Source organism: Phascolarctos cinereus, unplaced genomic scaffold (genome assembly GCF_003287225.1).
Source record: "Phascolarctos cinereus isolate Bilbo 61053 unplaced genomic scaffold, phaCin_HiC Scaffold_4;HRSCAF=312, whole genome shotgun sequence".
Lineage (NCBI taxonomy): Eukaryota > Metazoa > Chordata > Mammalia > Diprotodontia > Phascolarctidae > Phascolarctos > Phascolarctos cinereus.
Window position 1 is genome coordinate 281,770,800 of NW_027555847.1, and position 18,673 is coordinate 281,789,472.

Sequence of the window (18,673 nt, forward strand, 5' to 3'; positions counted from 1 at the left end):
TGGGACTGCCATATAGGACCTGGATTCAGGAATGGGAAAAGCAACGGAGTCCTACCTTAGTGAGAGCAAAAAGATCCCTGTAAACTCCCTGTGATCACTTGTTCAACTCCCCTGCCATCTGTGGACTGGGAGCTCTGAAAGCAGCCACTGCTGCTGCAGCTGTCACTGCTCATTCAGTCATTCCCAAAGCCTACTCCTGACTTGCTGGGGCCAGGCCTGTGCTGTTCAGCCTGTGCTGGACTGTGCTCCACTCTCACCATGGTGAGATGAACACTTCCTGCTAACCTTCTAAGTTGTATTTGGTGTCTGTGACCTGAGAGGTCTGGAAACAGCCTCTGTTGTGACTAATTCCATTGCCCTAAAGTGTACCCCTGGTTTTTCTGGAACAAGGATCTCTACTCTGGCATAATTTGCACTGGACTGTGTTCCTCTCTCACCCCTGAGCAACAGACACCTCCTGCTGACCTTTCAAGCTGTCTTGGGCTAGAAATTTGTTTCACTTAATATTTTTATAGGTTTAGCTGCTCTAGCAGTTGTTTAGATTCATTTTTAAAGTTATTTGGAGATGTTTTGAGGGAGAGCTCAGGTGAATCCCTTGCCTTTACTCCACCATCTTGGCTCTGCCCCAGCTTACGTTCTTAGAAACTTGATTTACTTCTCTATATATTTGAAAACTAAAGCTTTTTGTCAGAGAAACTTGCTGTAAAATTTTTTCCACAGTTATTTACTGTGTATTTCCTGCCATCCAATTTTCTCCTTATTTATACTCTCTTTCCTTTAACTGTGTCCCTCTCTAAAAGCGTTTTGCTTTTGAACACCTTCTCCATTAATCCACCCATCCTTCCATCATCCACTTGCCGTTTTTGATGCTCTTTTCCTCCTACTTAACTGCAGAGTTAGATAGATTTCTATTCCCAACTGTGTGTGTATCTTATTCTCTCTTTGAGTCAATGTTGAAGAGAATAAAGTTGAAGCATTGCCTGCAACCACCACCCCATTTTTTTCTCCCCTATAAAACTTTTTTTATGTGTGTTTTTCTTTTACATGAGGTAATTTATCCCATTTTACCACTAAGGGAATGCCTCTAGAGGGCACAGTGGAAATAGTGCTGGACCTGGAGTCAGGAAGATTCATCTTCATGGGTTCAAATCTGGCTTCAGAATGTTACTAACTGTGTGACTCTGGGAAAGTCACTTAACTCTACTTGTGTCAGTTCATCATCTGCAAAATGAGCTGGAGAAAGAAATGACAAACCATGGCTGTTTTTCTGCCAAGAAAACCCCAAATGAGGTCATGGAGAGTCAGACAAAATTGAAAAACAGTGCAATAAAAACCTCTTCTTGTTCCCTCTCCCAGTGAATCTTTCATTCTCACCTCTTAATTTTAATTTTTTAAATTTTATGTGTGTGTGTGTGTGTGTGTGTGTAGGCAGTTGGGGTTAAGTGATTTGCACAGGGTCACTCAACTAGTAAGTGTCAATTGTTTGGTCTGAGGCCAGATTTGAACTCAGGTCCTGCTGACTTCAGGGCTGGTGCTCTACCCACTGCACCAATTAGCTGCCCCAATTTTAATTTTTTTAGATATCATCTTCTCCTACTCAAATCACATGCCTGCTCTCTGTCTATGTATACCCTAACTCACAAAGTTCTTGGGAGAGGCTCATATAATTTCCCCATGTACGAATGTAAAAAATTTAACCTTATTGGATCCGTTATGATTTCTCAAACATGTTTACCTTTTTATGCTTCTCTTGAGTCTTGTATTTGAGAATAAAATTTTTTATTCATTTCCTTCCTTTATATCAAGGATTCTTGAAAGTCCTCTATTTCATTAAATATCCATTTTCTCCCAAAAGTATTATACTCAGTTTTGCTGGGGGATTCTTGGTTATAATCCTACCTCCTTTGCCCTCCAGAATATCACATTCCAAGACCTCTGATCCTTTAATGTGAAAGCTGCTATATCTTGACTGATCCTGATGGTGACCCTCACAATATTTTAATTATTTTCTTTGCAATAGTTTCAAGAGTGCAATAGTTTGCACTTTGCAATAGTTTCTTGTTGACCTGGAAACTCTGGAATTTGGCTTCAATATTCCTCAGGGTTTTCATTTGGGGATCTTTTCCAGGAAGTGTCTGATGGATTTTAATTTGTATTTTACCACTTGATCTAAGATACCACGGGAATTCAATATTTTACTAGACATGCTAGCTATAGCAATAAAACAAGAAAATGAAATTGAAGAAATTAGAATAAATACTGAGGAAAGAAATCTATTACTCTTTGAAGATGATATGATGATATACTAAGAGAATCATTGTGCATTACCTAAAAATTAGTGGAAATAAGTAACAAATTCAGCAGAGTTGCAGGAGATAAAGAAGCACCCAAAAATCATCACCATTTTTATGTATTACCAACAAAGTCCAGCATGAAGAGAAAAAAAAAAAAGATTGGCAGAGCCAAGATGGCTGAGGAAAGACAGGACTCATCTGAGCTCTACCAAATTTACCTCCAACCAACTTTAAAATAATATCTCAAAATTAATTCCAGAGCAGCAGAACTAATAATCCTTTTGTTGGGGTGAAAAGTTGTTTCCAGCCTAACACAATTTAGGTCACTACTAGAGTTTTTGAGTTTTTTTGACTAGGTAATGGAGCTAAGTGACTTACCCAGGGTCACACAGCTAGTAAGTGTTTTGTGTGTGAGACCGGATTTGAACTCAGGTCCTCATGACTTCAGGGCTGGTGCTCTATGCACTGCACCATCTAGCTGCCCCCCAGTACAGCTTTACTGACTATTTCCTCTTGTAGTTCATTTAAAAATTTGGATGCTATACCACTTGGTGCATATATGCTTAGTATTTTTAATACTTCATTGTACCATATACATAGTGTTGTTTCCATGGTTATCTCTTTTAATTACATTTATTTTCGTTTTGCCATTTCTAAGATCATGACTGCTATTCTTGCTTTTTTTAACTTCCCTTGGAATAAAAGATTCTACTCTAGATGTTTATTTTTACTACATGCATTGTGTGTTTCAAGTGTGTTTCCTGTAAACCGCATATTGTTTGATTCTAATTTTTTTAATCCATTTTGCTGTATGTTTCCACTTTGGGGCTGAATTCATTCTATTCACATTCACAGTTATGATTTTTTCCATTGATTTTTCTCCTGTTTATCCTTCTCTTTCTCTTTTATTCCACCCTTTCTTAGAAGTCTGTTTTGCAGAAGAATTTATGAAACAAACAGGAGATAGAGAACATTATTAAATGCAAAATGGATAATTTTTATTATATCAAATTGAAAAGTTTTTGCACAAACAAAGCCAATGCAACCAAGATTAGGAGGGAAGCAGAAAACTAGGAAAGAATTTTTACAACCAGTATCTCTGATAAGGGCCTCATTTCTAAAATATAGGGAAAGGAAAAAGAAAAGAGATGGGGTGAATAGAAGGCAGGGAAGAAGTATTAAGGGTAAGGAGAAAAAAGGGAGAGGGTTAATAGAGGAAGGGAAGACTTAGGAAGGCAGAGGTAAAAAGCAAAACTCTAGTGAGGAAGGAAAGGGAGAAAGGAGAGAGAAAAGCATAAACAGGGGGAAAAGCAGGATGGAAAAAAAAGACATAGATAGCCATCATAACTGCGAATGTGAACGGGATGAACTCTCTAATAAAACAGAAGCAGATATCAGAGTGTATTAAAAATCATAATCTTTCAATATGTTGTTTACAAGAAACACATTCGAAGCAGAGGGATATACATGGTAAAAGGCTGGAGCAGAATATATTATGCTTCAGCTAAAGTAAAAAAAAAAAAAAGAAGAAGAAGAAGTGGTGGCAATCCTGATCTCAGAAAATGCAAAAGCAAAAATAGATGCAATTAAAAGAGATAAGGAAGGAAACTATATCCTACTAAAAGGTACCATAAACAACAAAGTAATATCATTACTAGACATATATGTACCAAGTGGTATAGCATCCAAATTCTTAGAGAAGAAGTTAAGGGAGTTTCAGGAAGAAATAGATAACAAAACTATACTAGTGGAAAACCTCAACTTCTCACTCTCAGAAGCAGATAAATCTAATCACAAAATAAACAAGAAAGAAATGAAAAGGTAAATAGAATTTTAGAGCATTTGAATATGGTTGACCTCTGGAGAAAATTGAATGGGAATAGAGTGGAATATACTTTTTTATCACTGTTATTCAATATGGTACTAGAAATGTTAGCTTTAGCAATAAGAGAAGAAAAATAAATTGAACATATTAGAATTGAGAAAGAAGAAACAAAGCTATATCTCTTTACAATTCATATGATGGTATATTGAGAGAAGCATAGAGAACCAAGGAAAATTACTTGAAATAATAAACAAAGTTATCAAAGTTGCAGTATATAAAATACACCTACATAAATCACTGGCACTTCTATATATAACTAACAAATCTCAACAGCAGGAGCTAGAAAGAGAAACTCCATTTAAAGTCACTGTAGACATTATCAAACATCTGGGAATCTGCCTGCCAATACAAACTCAGGAATTAAATGAACAAAATTACAAAACAATTTTCACACAAATAAAGTCAGATCTAAATAATTGGAAAAACATCAGTTGCTCATAGCTAGAGTGAGATAATAAAAATGACAATTCTACCTAAATTAATTGACTTATTCAGTGTCATACCAATCAAACAACCAAAAATGATTTTATAGAGGTAGAAAAAAAAAATAATGAAATTCATCTGGAAGAAGAAAAGGGCCAGAATATCAAGGTAACTAATTAAAAGAAATACAAGGGAAGGTAGCCTAGCTGTACCAGATCTTACATTGTATTATAAAGCAGCAATCATCAAAACTAAGTGCTGGCTAAGAAATAGAGTGGTAGATCAGTGGAATAGTTTAGGTATGCAGGGCACAGCAGTCAATTACTATAGTAATTGACAAATCAAAAGACTCCAGCTTCTGGGATAAGAATTCACTATTTAACAAAAAAGGCTGGGAAAACTGGAAAATAGTATGGCAGAAAGTAGGCATAGACCAACATCTTACACCCTATACCAAGAGAAAGTCAAAATGGGTACATTATTTAGATATAAAGACTGATACTATAAGCAGATTAAAAGAGCAAGGAATAGTTTACCTATCAGATCTATGGAGAAGGGAAGAATTTATGACCAAACAAGAGATAAAAAACATTATGAAATGCAAAATGAATGACTTTGATTACATTAAATTAAAAAGATTTTGCACAAAGTCATTGCAACGAAGACTAGAAGGAAAGCAGAAAGCTGAGAAACATTTTTTATAGCAAATATCTCTAATAAAGGCCTCATTTCTAAAAGACATAGAGAACTGAGTTGAATTTATAAGAATACATGTCATTCTACAATTGATCAGTGGTCCAAGGATATGAATAGGCAGTTTTAAGAGGAAGAAATTAAAGTTTTCTATATTCATATGGAAAAATGCTCAAAATCACTTTTGATCAGAGAAATGCAAATCAAAATGACTCTGAGGTACCACATCACATGTATCAGATTGGCTATCATAAAAAACAAAAACAGGAAAAGGATAAATATTGGAGAAGATTGTGGGAAAATTGTAGCACTAATGCATTGTTTGTGGAGTTGTGAACTGTTTCAGCCATTCTAGATAACAATTTGGAATTATGTCCGAAGTGCTATAAAATTGTGCACATCCTTTGACCCAGTAATACCACTTCTAGGTGTGTATCCCAAAGAGATCATAAAAATGGGAAAGGGTGCCACATGTACAAAAATATTTATGTCAGCTCTTTCTGTGTTGGCAAAGAATTGGAAATTGAGTGGGAATGGCTAAACAAGTTTTAATATATGAACATAATGGAATACTGTTGTGCTATAAGAAATGATGAGCTGGCAGACCTCAGAAAAGCCTCAAAAGTCTTATGTGAACTGATGTTAAGTGAAATGAACAGAACCAGGAGAACACTGTACACAGTAGCAGCCACATTGCAATGATTGACTTTGATAGACTTAGCTCTTCTCAGCAATGCAAGGATCTAAGACAACTCCAAAAGACACACAATAGAAAATACTATCCACATCCAGAGAAATAACTGTGGAGTCTGAATGCAGATGGAAGCATACTATTTGCTCTCCTTTTCTTTTGTTGTTATATTTTATTTCTTCTTTCTTGTGGTTCTTCTCATTAGTTCTAATTCTTCTATACATTATGACTAATGTGAACAAATGCTTAATATGAATGTATAAGTAGAACCTATATCAGATTGCATGACACTTTGGGGAGCAGTGAGGACAGGGAAGGGAAGAAATGTTAAAACTTATGGAAGTGAACGTTGAAAACTAAAAATAAATAAATTATTTTAAAAAAAGAAATTTGCCAAAATAAAACAAAAAATAAAATGTCTCAGCAAGCCTTCACACTAGAGGTGCTGTCCTCCCTGAGCATTCCATACTCACCCTACCCCACACCACCCTACCCCACTCCCATCCCCACCTCACTTTATCTTTCCAAGGTAGGATATTCTTGGTTGTAATCCTAATTTATTTATCTTCCTCAATATCATATTGTAACCCATCCATTCCTTTATGGTAGAAGCTGCTAAACTATCCTGACTGTGGCTCCAGGATAGCAGTAACCACACCCCTCCTGAAATACTATCATCTTGGAAACACTGAAAACCCCCAGACCCCCAGAACTATTTCTGAAAACAGCAGCATCTGTAACTTGGGACTGAGCCACTTCTACTCCAGGAACAGAACCCAACTTCAACATAAACTTAAAAGTTAATACATATATATTATTACATATATATACATATATATATATATAATGTGTATATATATATGTGTGTGTATATATATACATACATATATATGTGTGTGTGTGTGTGTGTGTGTGTGTATATGTATACAGCACTTTTCTGTGTGACACCTCAAGCTGCAACTGACTTGCCCTTATTAAAGACCTCAATTTTGTTATACTGACTGCCTTCATTTAAATTCAAGTTGACACCATCCTTGTTCTCTGGTATGGATCTGGTATCTTTTCATGCTGTGGTGCACAAACTCTTCCTGGGTGCTGGAGTGGCCTGTGCTTAGTTTATTGTTCAGTCATTTTTGATGACCCCAGTTTTGGTTCTCTTAGCAAAGACATTGGAGTAGTTTGTCATTTCCTTCTCCAGCTCATTTTACACATGAGCAACTGAGGCAAACAGGATTAAGTGACTTTCTCAGGGATCACAGTAATTGTCTGAGGCCAGATTTGAACCCAGGAAGATGTCTTCTTGACTTTGGACCGAACCTTCTGTTCACTGTGTTGCCTAAACACCCTGCACCACCTATTCCTGGCCAAAAAGTCTCCAGGGTCCACAGACTTATCTTTCTATCTCCTCCTGCTCACTTCAACTGGAAAAAGTATTTAGTATGACTTTTTTCGTGGTTTTTGCCATCAGCATTCAATCTGGTACATTTCCTACATTTATTTGAAGGAGTTTTGGAAGGGGGCTTTCTGTTCTGCTTCAGCTACTTTCCCATCTTGGCTTCCACATGCAAATCTAATCCCAAACTATCAATTTTTTTTTCATTAAATGTCACTAGATTGCTGAAATTATGCATTTTAATTGGCTACTAAAAGTAAATTCATCTGTGAAAATTTGTGAACTATAGTTTTATGAACCTGGGAGAACCTTTCACTAAAGATCTTACCCTATTAGTTGTAAGTGTCCTCAAATGATTTTTTTTGTTGCATGTCTGTCACCTATACTACTACCTGGCATGTAGTAAGTACTTTATGCTTTAACTGAAATAAACTGAAGACTGGAAAGGTCTATTTACCAATACAAAGTCCAAAGTACATTGACTATGACCATCTGTGTAATTCATCACAAGTAGAAAAAGATTTAACCTCCATAAAACAGAAGATATCAGGAAAAGGTGAGTATGGGAGGTAACTTACTGCCAATAAATTGTAAGATAGAATACAAGGACAAACTGTCTTTTCATCCTCCTTTTCTTGCCTTGTGTATTACTGTCAATATGTCTGTGTCTCTTTAAGACAATTCCTGATCAAATGAGATAATTTGTAAAGCGCTTAGCTGGCATGTAGTGGGCAGTTCATAAGTGCTCATTCCCTTTACTTCCCTCCTGAACTGTGAATAGTTTGCTATTTCCTTATCAGGTGAGTATAAATTCAATATTAGTGCTGCTACTACATTGGGATTAGCTTGGAAGCTGGCAAGGGAGAGGGATCATATTGACCTCCTTAGTAGTGATTTGAGGCATCAGTAAATCAATTGCTCCCTGTAACATATGTTTTACCATCAGGATTTAATCTGACATATTTCCTGTATCTGTATGAAGGAGTTTGGAGGGGAGTTCACTCTAAATACATCCTGTTTTAAAACAAATAAGCACTAATGAGGCTTGATGGTGATATGAACTTATGATCAACTTATTCAAGTATTAGATGCATTCATCATGCTGTTTGCATTATAAATTTGTAACATTGCAGAAAATCACACAGCTTGGGGCCTTGTACCTTTACCTATTGTTTTTCCTATGTTATGATAAATTTCTAGCAATACTTGATTAAAATTGCCAATTTGTTGGGAATAAAAAGAGTCTCTCCATACCATCAAGACTAATTACCTTGTCATTGCTGAAGGGATAGCTGAAAAATGGCATGTGATTATTGAAAAGTATAGTGCTTTTCACACCAGTATTAATGCAGTAAAGATTGATTCCCTTTAATTAATCATTCAAAAATGGTCTCTAAATAGGAAAGAACATGTATCCATATCTTTCTTCCAAAAGGCTCCTGGATGAAATGGGTTCCTTAATGAGCTATCACAGCATATGTGTGTATGTCTGAGATAGAAGGACCCACTTTATAATTAATTGTTGATCTAATTCTCCTGCATTAGCTTTGTAATCTTTACAACATCATACCTATTAAAATAGCTACAGGCAGTCCTCCAGTGTGTGTGTGTGTGTGTGTGTGTGTGTGTGTGTGTGTGTGTGTGTGTATATATGTATGTATGTATGTATTTAAATTCCAGTTCCAAATTTTTCATCATTTTGTTTTGTGACCTTAAGCAAATATTCCACAGAAATGTACATTTAATTTGCAAAAGCCCACTTTCTCCACTGGAAAGATGAGGGAGTTAGACTAGATCACGTCTTCAATCCATTCCAACTCTAATACTATTCACATCAAAGGCCCAAGTAACATTGATTGTATTCTAGATTTATTGCTACAAAGAAAGTCAATAATATTTATTAATCCTATGTATCTCTTCCATAGTATAATAAATTTGCTTTGAGTATTCCTATAATATTGACTTGGCCTACATACCACCTGAGGCATTATATTCACTAGAAGACATTGGCATAAAGTATTAAATATTTGTTACATATTGCATTCTTTAAAGAAATTTATTTTATTGATATATCTGTATAAAATATAACTTGTGTGTATTGCTTAGATATGCTCCTGTATTTCTCTTTTTCTATTCTTCCTGAAAGCCATCCATTATAAGAGATTTTTTAAATAAAGAAAAAAAATGGAGTCATAAAGCTGATTTATACATTTTCAAAAATCTGATATTAACTATAAAATTTGAAAACTGTGAACCTCCCCAACTCAGCAAGAAAGTAGGTGTAGTATCTTCTTTTATCTCTATTTGGGACCAGATTTTCTTAACATTTATTTTCAATTTTCTAACTTTTATTTCAATTTTTTTTGCAGTTGTTGCTCTTTCCATTTACATTTTAATAGTCCTTGTAAATATTGTTTCCCTAGTTCTACTTACTTAACTTTATATCAGTTTATATAAATCTTTACTTTGTTTTCTGTATTCATTACATTTATCGTTAACTACAGTAATTTTTATTTATATTTATGTACCACAATTCATTTGGTCATTTCCCAATTGATGTTGATATACTTTGTTTCCATATATTTGCTGTCATAAAAAGGTTCAAGTATAAAATTTTTGCTATATGTACAGCCTGCCTTTTTGTCAGTTACCTCTTTAGAGTATATATTTAACAAAAGAATCTCCATGTCAAAATATATGGACAGCTTAGTTATTTTATTTTCAAAATTCCAAATTGCTTACCTGCATGGTAGTTATTAATTCACAGCTCCACCAGCAATGCTTGTGTGACTGCCTTTTGTAACCTCCACAACACTGACAACTCCCATTTTTTTCATCTTTATCAATTTGTTGGGTATGAGGTGAAACTTCAGAGTTTTTTTTTTAATTTTCATTTCTTTTATTAATATTTTGGAGAATGCTTTTATATGGTTATTAATAGATTATAATTCTTTTGAGAACAATTTATTCATATCCTTTGATTAATTCTCTATGGGGCGTTTGTTCTTGTATATTTCTGTTAATTGTCTCAGTGTCTTAGATGCTAAACTTAGATCTGAGGAATTTGATGTGAGAATTTTTGCCAGTCAGCTGCTTCCCTTCTTTTCCTATGTATTTTCATTTTGGCTGTTAAGAAACCTTTCAATTTCATGTAATCAAAATGACCTGTTTTATCTTTTACAACACGTACGTACTTTGTGTGGTTAAAAATTTATCTTTACCCATGGCTGTAAAAAGTATATACCCTGTTAATCTTTTTTTTTAATGATATCTTGGTTTAAGGCTAGTTTCTACTGGTCTGATTTGTAGATTGCCTAGAGTTCTTATCAAATAAGGAATTTGTTCTTAATATCTCTTTTTTTTAAAGTTTTACAAGGTGTATGTTATTGGGTTCAATTATTTACAAGTCTCCTTTTTCTAATCTATTGATCTACTGTTTTATTTTCTTAAGTAATGTCAAATTGTTTTGGCAATTGCTAGCTGGCAATGCTATAACCCCTTCGTATTCTAGATATTTTTGCCCCTCCAAATAAATTTTGTTAATATTTTATCTAGCCCTGTAAGATATTCCTTTGATACTTTTGTTCAGGCATGCACAACTTACAGCCCATGGGCTGCTGGTAGCACTTGGGCCACTTGCTGCATGCCAAAGGATTTTGGGCAGCCCATGAAAATGTAGAGGAAAACATCCATTGTACGTAGAGGAAATCCTTTGGCGTACCACAAGTGGCTCATGGGCCACAAGTTGTGCAGGCCTGTTTTAGATGGTACAGTGTTAACATTTCAAACTAACTTTGGTGCCATCATCATTTTTATTATATTGGCATGACCCAACAATAAGCACTGAATATCCTTCCAGCTGCTTCAGTTATTTTTCTTTATTTTTTCTTTAATATGCTCACTTTTCTTTGAACTGCTCTTAAGTCAGTATACAGTTAAAGTTCCTCCCTTCTCCCAAGTACTGGCATCAATCTCATGGAACTCTCAGGAAAGACTGTAGAAAGCCTTCATTCATATATATGTTGGTGGGGCAGGGAGAGAAAGGAGAAGGCTGTTATGCTGTAACAAATTTTTTAAATGGAAAAGATGCAAATTTTTTTAAAGGATTGTATAATTTACCTGTATCACTACTGCTTCCTCCTCCTCATCCCATTTCTGGAATTATGTTGACTAGATCCTTTGTGTAGAGAAGGGCTACCTTCATAAAGACAAGCAATTCCCTGTAACAACACATTATATAATCTTTGGAATGACTAATCAACAAATTAATAATCAGACTCCTGAAAAACTATGGTAGAACTTTGAGGATATTTGCCTGCTCTAACATGCTTATATTGATATCTTTTAATGCTATCCCTTTACCCTTCCAGTTTTTAAATCCTGAGTATATTCAGTGTTGTTGGGTAGGTGATTATGGTTGTAATCCTAGCTCCTTTGCCCTCTGGAATATCATAGCCTAAGCCCTCCAGTCATTTAATGTAGAAGCTGCTAATTCTTGTTAGCCTGCCTGTGGCTCCATGATATTTGAATTGTTTCTTTCTGGCTGCTTGCAATATTTTCTCCTTGACCTGGGAACTCTGGAATTTGGCTATAACATTCCTGGCAGTTTTCATCTTGGGATCTCTTTCAGGAGGTAATTGTTTACTTCTTTCTATTTCTACTTTACTCTCTGGGTCTAGAATATCAATGCAGTTTTCCTTGATAATTTCTTGAAAGATGACGTCTAGACTCTTTTTTGATCATGAATTTCAGGTAGACTAATAATTTTTAAATTATTTCTCATGTATCTATTTTCCAGATCAGTTGGTTTTTACAATGAAGCATTTCACATTGTCTTCTATTTTTCATTCTTTCAGTTTTGTCTTGTTTCTTGATTTCTCATAAAGTTAATACTTTCCACTTGCTCCATTCTAATCTTTAAGGAATTGTTTTCTTCAGTGAGACACTTGACTTCCATTTGGCCAATTCTTTTTTAAGGCATTCTTTTCCCCATTGGCCTAGACTGTATTTTTTCATCCAAAAACAAGGTTTATTAGAACATCAGTTATATTGGGCCGACTCCTAAGGAGTCTGAACATTCGTGAGCTATTGGCCAGATTATAAGAAGCTGAGCAGCAGCTAGATTTTAAGAATCTATGCACCTTAATGGAGACAAGATGGACCTTATATACAGAAAGACTGTGGGAGGGACCTAGGAGTGGCCAGTAAACTGGGGTGAACAGAACTCCTGGAACCTGGACCTCATGGCCAAGGGAGAATGGAGCCCAGCTAGAATGAAAGGTGGGAAATGGCTGGGGCTAAAGGGAGGTAAGACAAAGGAAGGCCAGGCTAGGTTAAGGGTAACAGAATTGGGAGATTGGGTGTAGCCACAATGAAAGGCCAGTTGATGGGATTATAGACTCAGGCAAAAGCCAGAAATTTGGCCATGTGGGAAAGTCCAGGGTTTTTCCTTTCTGAAGTCCAGATCCCAACCTCATCATTCTCCCTTCAAACAAATGGGACACAAATTCTTTTGGTGCAAGGGATAAAGGTCTCTGCTTCTGAAACTGCTTTCTGCTGGCAAGGGGCACAGAGCTGTCCCTGCCTCAAGGGGGTCCCAAAGAGGAGGTTGACTAGAATCAAGCATAGGCTGCATCCAGGGAATGATGGGGGGACATTGTCTGGTACCTGCTGTTTGCTACCAACTGTGGGTGAATGGCCTATAGTCTGGAAGACACAAATCTGACAGAAAAGACTGCAGGACCCAGATAAAGCAGGGACTAGATCTAGGGCCCAACTTTAAGAGGACAAAACATCCTTAGCTTTGTTTAGATTCAGATAATTCAGTTTTCCAACCATGTAGTATCAAATCCACCTCATAGCCAGATGGGTAACATTCCCTTTCAAAGGAATATAATGGTGAAACTGAGCCAGAAGGATCCCATCTTAGACTGAGGTTAAAATTGTCCTGTTAGCTTTTCCCAATGCTGACTTTCCACCAGTATCATATTCTCTGAGTAGCTTGTGGCATTTCTCTCAGATGGATTTTTTATTATCAATGGATTATGCTCCATCAGATGACTCAAAATAAAACCCTAGGAGCTTTTACCTCAAACAGCAAGTTTCATTAATCACAGCTTAGAAAAAATTTTCCAGAATTTACATCTCAAACTTAAATTTGTCCTGGTGTAAAAAACCAATCATTAGAGATTTCTATACACTTGCAAATTCTCAGCAAGCCATACATAACCCAAACAAGCTTTTTGACTAGTTTACACATTAAAACAAATTATTTTAGCAGTAACCTAATTACGAAAAGTTGCTTGACATAACTGATACAAAAAGTTTACCAATTTGAAAAAAAACCCATTACCAATCAGGTGACTTCAGTTTTGTTAAATGCACTTCCAAAATTACTTTACATAGAGAATCAACAGCTCATCATTAACAGTTATAACTACAAATTTAAAAGAGCGTGCTTACCCAAGTTCAGAGGCTAGCTTCATTACCTTGAGCAGGATGTGCTTAACCTGGGTGATGTTTCCAGGAAAAGGTTGCACTAGGGCCCAAGGCCATAGCTGGGGGACCCATGCTGTAGCTGCTGCCCCTCCCCTCTCCTTCCTTTCCCAGGTAGGGGAGGGCAAAATCAAAGGTGAAGGGTAAAGGATGAAATTCTCTTCTCCTATGAGAGAGATTAACAGATACCCTCTTGACTCAAGGGAAGGGAGTGGAAGAAAGGAGTGACCAGGGTTGTAAGGAGGAGTTTCAGAACTCCTTGATGATCAATCACAAAACCTCCAGAATCTGCCAAGATATTTTAGCTGTTCTAACTTTTCCCTATAACCTCCATGAAGGAGGATTTAGGGATGTAGAGGGAAGGGAGTGAGTAAGCCTCAGGGAACCGAAAAGCAACTGCAGTTTCCCCCAATTCTCTAACACGGAAAGAACTGACAGAATTGGGCATACAATTCCAGATAGGGTGTCTGTCCTTGTCCTCTATGCTATGGAAGGTGTATGGCCTCAAACAGACCCAGTGAACCAAGAGCCTGAGAGCATCAGGCCGAGTTTGAGACAGCCTCTTTACTGTCTGCCTGAAAAGAACCTCCAAGCTTTGGTGCTTGGAGAGTGACCCCAACTGCAGAGCAAGAAAGGAGCAGGGGGGAGGCTTACATACCTTCCAGTCTTGGCTAGAGAAGAACTTGGGGTTAGGCAGTTTCCCTGTAAGGGCCACCAAAATGATGAGGTTTAGAGGTTCAGGGGTTGTGGGACCCCAAAATCACAACACACTGGTCCTGTCAGAAAGAATTCAACCCAAGCCTTCTTTCAGCCAAAGACAAGGTTTATTACAACATCAGTTATATTGGGCAGACTCTTAAGGAGTCTGAACATTAGTGAGCTATTGGCTAGATTACAAGAATCTGAGCAGTGGCTAGATTTTAAGAATCTAGGCCCCTAGTCTGTTTTTTAAGGTGTCATTTTTCTTCAACATTTTTTTTGTGCCTCCTTTAGAAATTTATTGACTCTTTTTTCCATGATTTTCTTCCATTGTTCTCATTTCTTTTCCCAACTTTTCCTCTATGTCTATTACTTGCTTTTTAAAAAAATTTTGATCTCTTCCATGGCCCAAGACCAATTCATATTTTTCTTTGAGGCTTTGGATGTAGGAGTTTTGGGTTTTTGTCTTCTTTTGAGTATGTGTTTTGATTTTCCTTTTCAACATAGTAACTATCTATTGTAAGATTTTTTTCCTTGTTGTTTTCTCCTTTTCCTAGCCTATTTCTTGACTTTCAACTCTTTGCTAAAGCAGGGCTCTGCATCCAGGATGGAGGGCATACTGTCCCAAGCTTTCAGGGTTTTTGTTCAGCTGTTTTCAGAGATACTTCTAGGGACCTGTAAGTTTTCAGTTCTTCCAAAGTGGCATCATCTAAGGAAAAGAATGTTTACTGCTCTCCTGGTCTGTGCTCTGCTTTGTGAGTGACCACAAGCACTCTGTTATGCCCTGAAATTGTGACAAGGGTCCCTTCTCCACTGAAGCCACAAGCTCTGGTGTGCTACTCCATCTCCTTGTCATGGGACTGTCACCCAGGACTGCAATCTGGATCTGAGTATGAGCAAAGCAACAAATTCCTGCCTCCAGTGGCAGTAAAGGGACCACTATCACCTCCTTGTGAACAGTTGTTTGACCCCCTTACTGTCTGTGGGCTGAGACCTCTGAAAGCAATCACTGCCACTGCTGATTCAGTCACTCCCAAAGACTGTTCCTGATTTGCTGGGGACCAGTCTATGCTGGTGTGGCCTGCATTATACTCAACTCCACTCTCATCATGGAGCAACCTGCTTTTCCTGCAAATTTTCTGAAGTGTTTGGGGCTCAAATGTGTCTCAGCCCATCTTTTGGTTGGTTCTGCCACTCCAGAATTTGTTTGGGGGGCATTATCTAAAGCTGTTCAGAGGGATCTGGGGCAGAGCTCAGGTGAGTCCCTGACTTTTCTTCACCATCTTGCCTTTACCCCTATCTTTAATTTCTTTTTCTCTTCCTCTTGCTATAGCTAACATTTTTAATACAATAATGAATAGTAGTAATGATAATGGGAATCCTTGCTTCAGCCCTGATCTTATTTGGAAAGCTTCTAGGTTATCCCCATTACAGATAATACTTCTTGATGGTTTTAATATAGGGCAACTTATCATTTTAATTAAAGCTCCATTTATCCCTACACTTTCTACAGTTTTTTTTAATAGCTGGAGTGTTTTATTTTATCTAAAACTTTTTCTGCATCTATTGAGAGACTCCTGTGATTTTTGTTGCTTTTTTATGGATATGGTCAATTATGCTGATAGATTTCCTCATACTGAACCAGCATTCCTTCTATAAATCCTATCTGGTAGTAGTGGTCTTTGTGACATATTGCTATAATCTCCTTGCTGGTATTTATTTTAAATTTTGCATCAATATTCATTAGGGAAATTGGTCTAAAATTTTTTTTCTGTTTTTTTCTCTCTCCCTTTTTCAGTTATTAGCACATGTTTGTGTCATAAAAAGAATTTGGTACAACTCCTTCTTGGGCTATTTTTTCTAATAGTGTATATAGCATTGGAATTAATTGTTCTTTAAATGTTTGGTAGAATTCACTTGTGAACCCATTTGGTGATGGGAATTCTTTTTCTTTTTCTTTTTTTCTGTGAAAGAAGTTTATTTATTTTAATAGCATTTAATCTTCCCCAGTTACATGTCAAGAAAAATATTTAGCATTAATTTTTACAAGACTTTGAGTTCCAAGTTTTTTTCTCCCTCTCTGCTCCTCCCCTCTTCATAAAATGATATAGTTTACACATACGTTATCACGTAAAAAATATTTCCATGTTAGTCACCATTGTGAAAGAAGAAACAGAACAAAAGGGAAAAAAAAAACATGAGAAAGAATAAAGTAAGTGAAAAAAATATGCTTTGATCTGCATTCAGATTCCATCTGTTCTTTATCTGGAAATGGATGACATTTCCCTTCATGAGTCCTTTGTATATATCTTAGATAATTATGTTGCTGAGAGGAGCTGAATCATTCTTAGCTGATAATCACACAATGTTGCCAATACTGTGTACAATATTTTTCTGCTTCTGCTCATCTCACTTTGCATCAGTTGGTACAAGTCTTTCTAGATTCTTCTGAAATCTCCCTGTTCATAATTTCTTGTTGCACAATACATTACATTCATATACCACATATTGCTCAGCCATTCCCCAATTGAAGGGCATTCTCTCAGTTTCCAGTATTTTGCCACCTCAAAAAAGGGCTCTTATAAAGACTTTTGCACATGTAGGTCCTTTTCCCTTTTTCATTATCTCTTTGGGATACAGACCTAGTAGTGATATTGCTGGATAAAAGAGTATTCAATGGTTTTATAGCCCTTTGGACATAGTTCCAAATTGCTGTCTGGAATGGTTGGATCATTTCACAACTGCACCGGCAGTGCGTTAGTGTCCCAACTTTCCCACATCTTCTTCAACATTTATCATGTTCCTTTTCTGTCATATTAGCCAATCTTATAAGTGTGAGATGGCACCTCAGAGTTGTTTTAATTTGCATTTCTCTAATCAAAAGTGATTTAGAGCACTTCCTTATATGCCTATAGATGGCATATTTCTTCATCTGAAAATTAACTTTTCATATCCTTTCACCCTTTATCAATTGGGGAATGGCTTGTATTCTTATAGCTTTGACTCAGTACTCTCTGTAGCTGATAAATGAGGCCTTTATCAGAACTATGTCCTGTAAAGATTGTTTCCCATTTTTCTGTTTTCCTTCTATGCTTTTTTTTAAAGCTTCTTAATTTAATATAAGCAAAATGATCTATTTTACATTTTTGTGATGTTCTCTCTTGTTTGGTCATGAATCAGAAGCAGGTACTTCTGAGGAGGGACAGGGTGAAAAGAAAGAAGAGAATAAATGGGAGGGTAGGATAGGATTAAAGGAAATAGAGCTAGTTTTTCACAACATGTCTACTATGGAAGTGTTTTGCATAACTGCACATGTATAACCTATATTGAGTTACTTGCCTTTTCAATGAGGGTGGGTGGGGAGGAAGGAAGGGAGAAAATTTGAAACCTAAAGTTTTAAAAACATATGTTCAAAAAATATTTTCATATGCTACTGGGAAATAAGAAATACAGGAAATGGGGTACAGAAATCTATCCTGCCCTGCAGGAAAATAGAAGGAGAAGGGGATAAGAGAAGGGGAGTAGAGATAGAAGACAGGACAGACTAGGTGAAGGGATATTCAGAATGCATGTCATCTTGGGGTGGGGGGGAGGGGTGAGATGGGGTGAAACTTTGGAACTTAGAATCTTGTGGAAGTAAATATTGAAAACTAAAAATAAATAAATTTATATTAAAGAAAAAAAGAATCTGGATGCTATACTACTCGGTGCATATATGTTTAGTACTGATATTCCTTCACTGTGTATGGCACTTTTTAGCAACATGTAGTTTCCTTCTTCATCTGTATTTTTGTTTTTGCTTTGTTGAAAATCAGGATTGCTATTCCTGTTTTGTTTTGTTTTGTTTTTACTTCAGCTGAAGCATAATAGTTTCTCCTCTAGCCCCTTACCTTTACTCTGTGTCTCTCTACTTTAAGTGTTTTTCTTGTAAACAACATATTGTAGAATTCTGCTTTTGATCCACTCTGCTATTTACTTCTGTTGTATGGGAGAGTTCATCCTATTCACATTACAGTTATGATTATGAACTGTGTATTTTCCTCCATCCTATTCTTCCTCCTGTCTGTCCTCTTTCCTTTTGCCCTTTCCCTGCACACCAG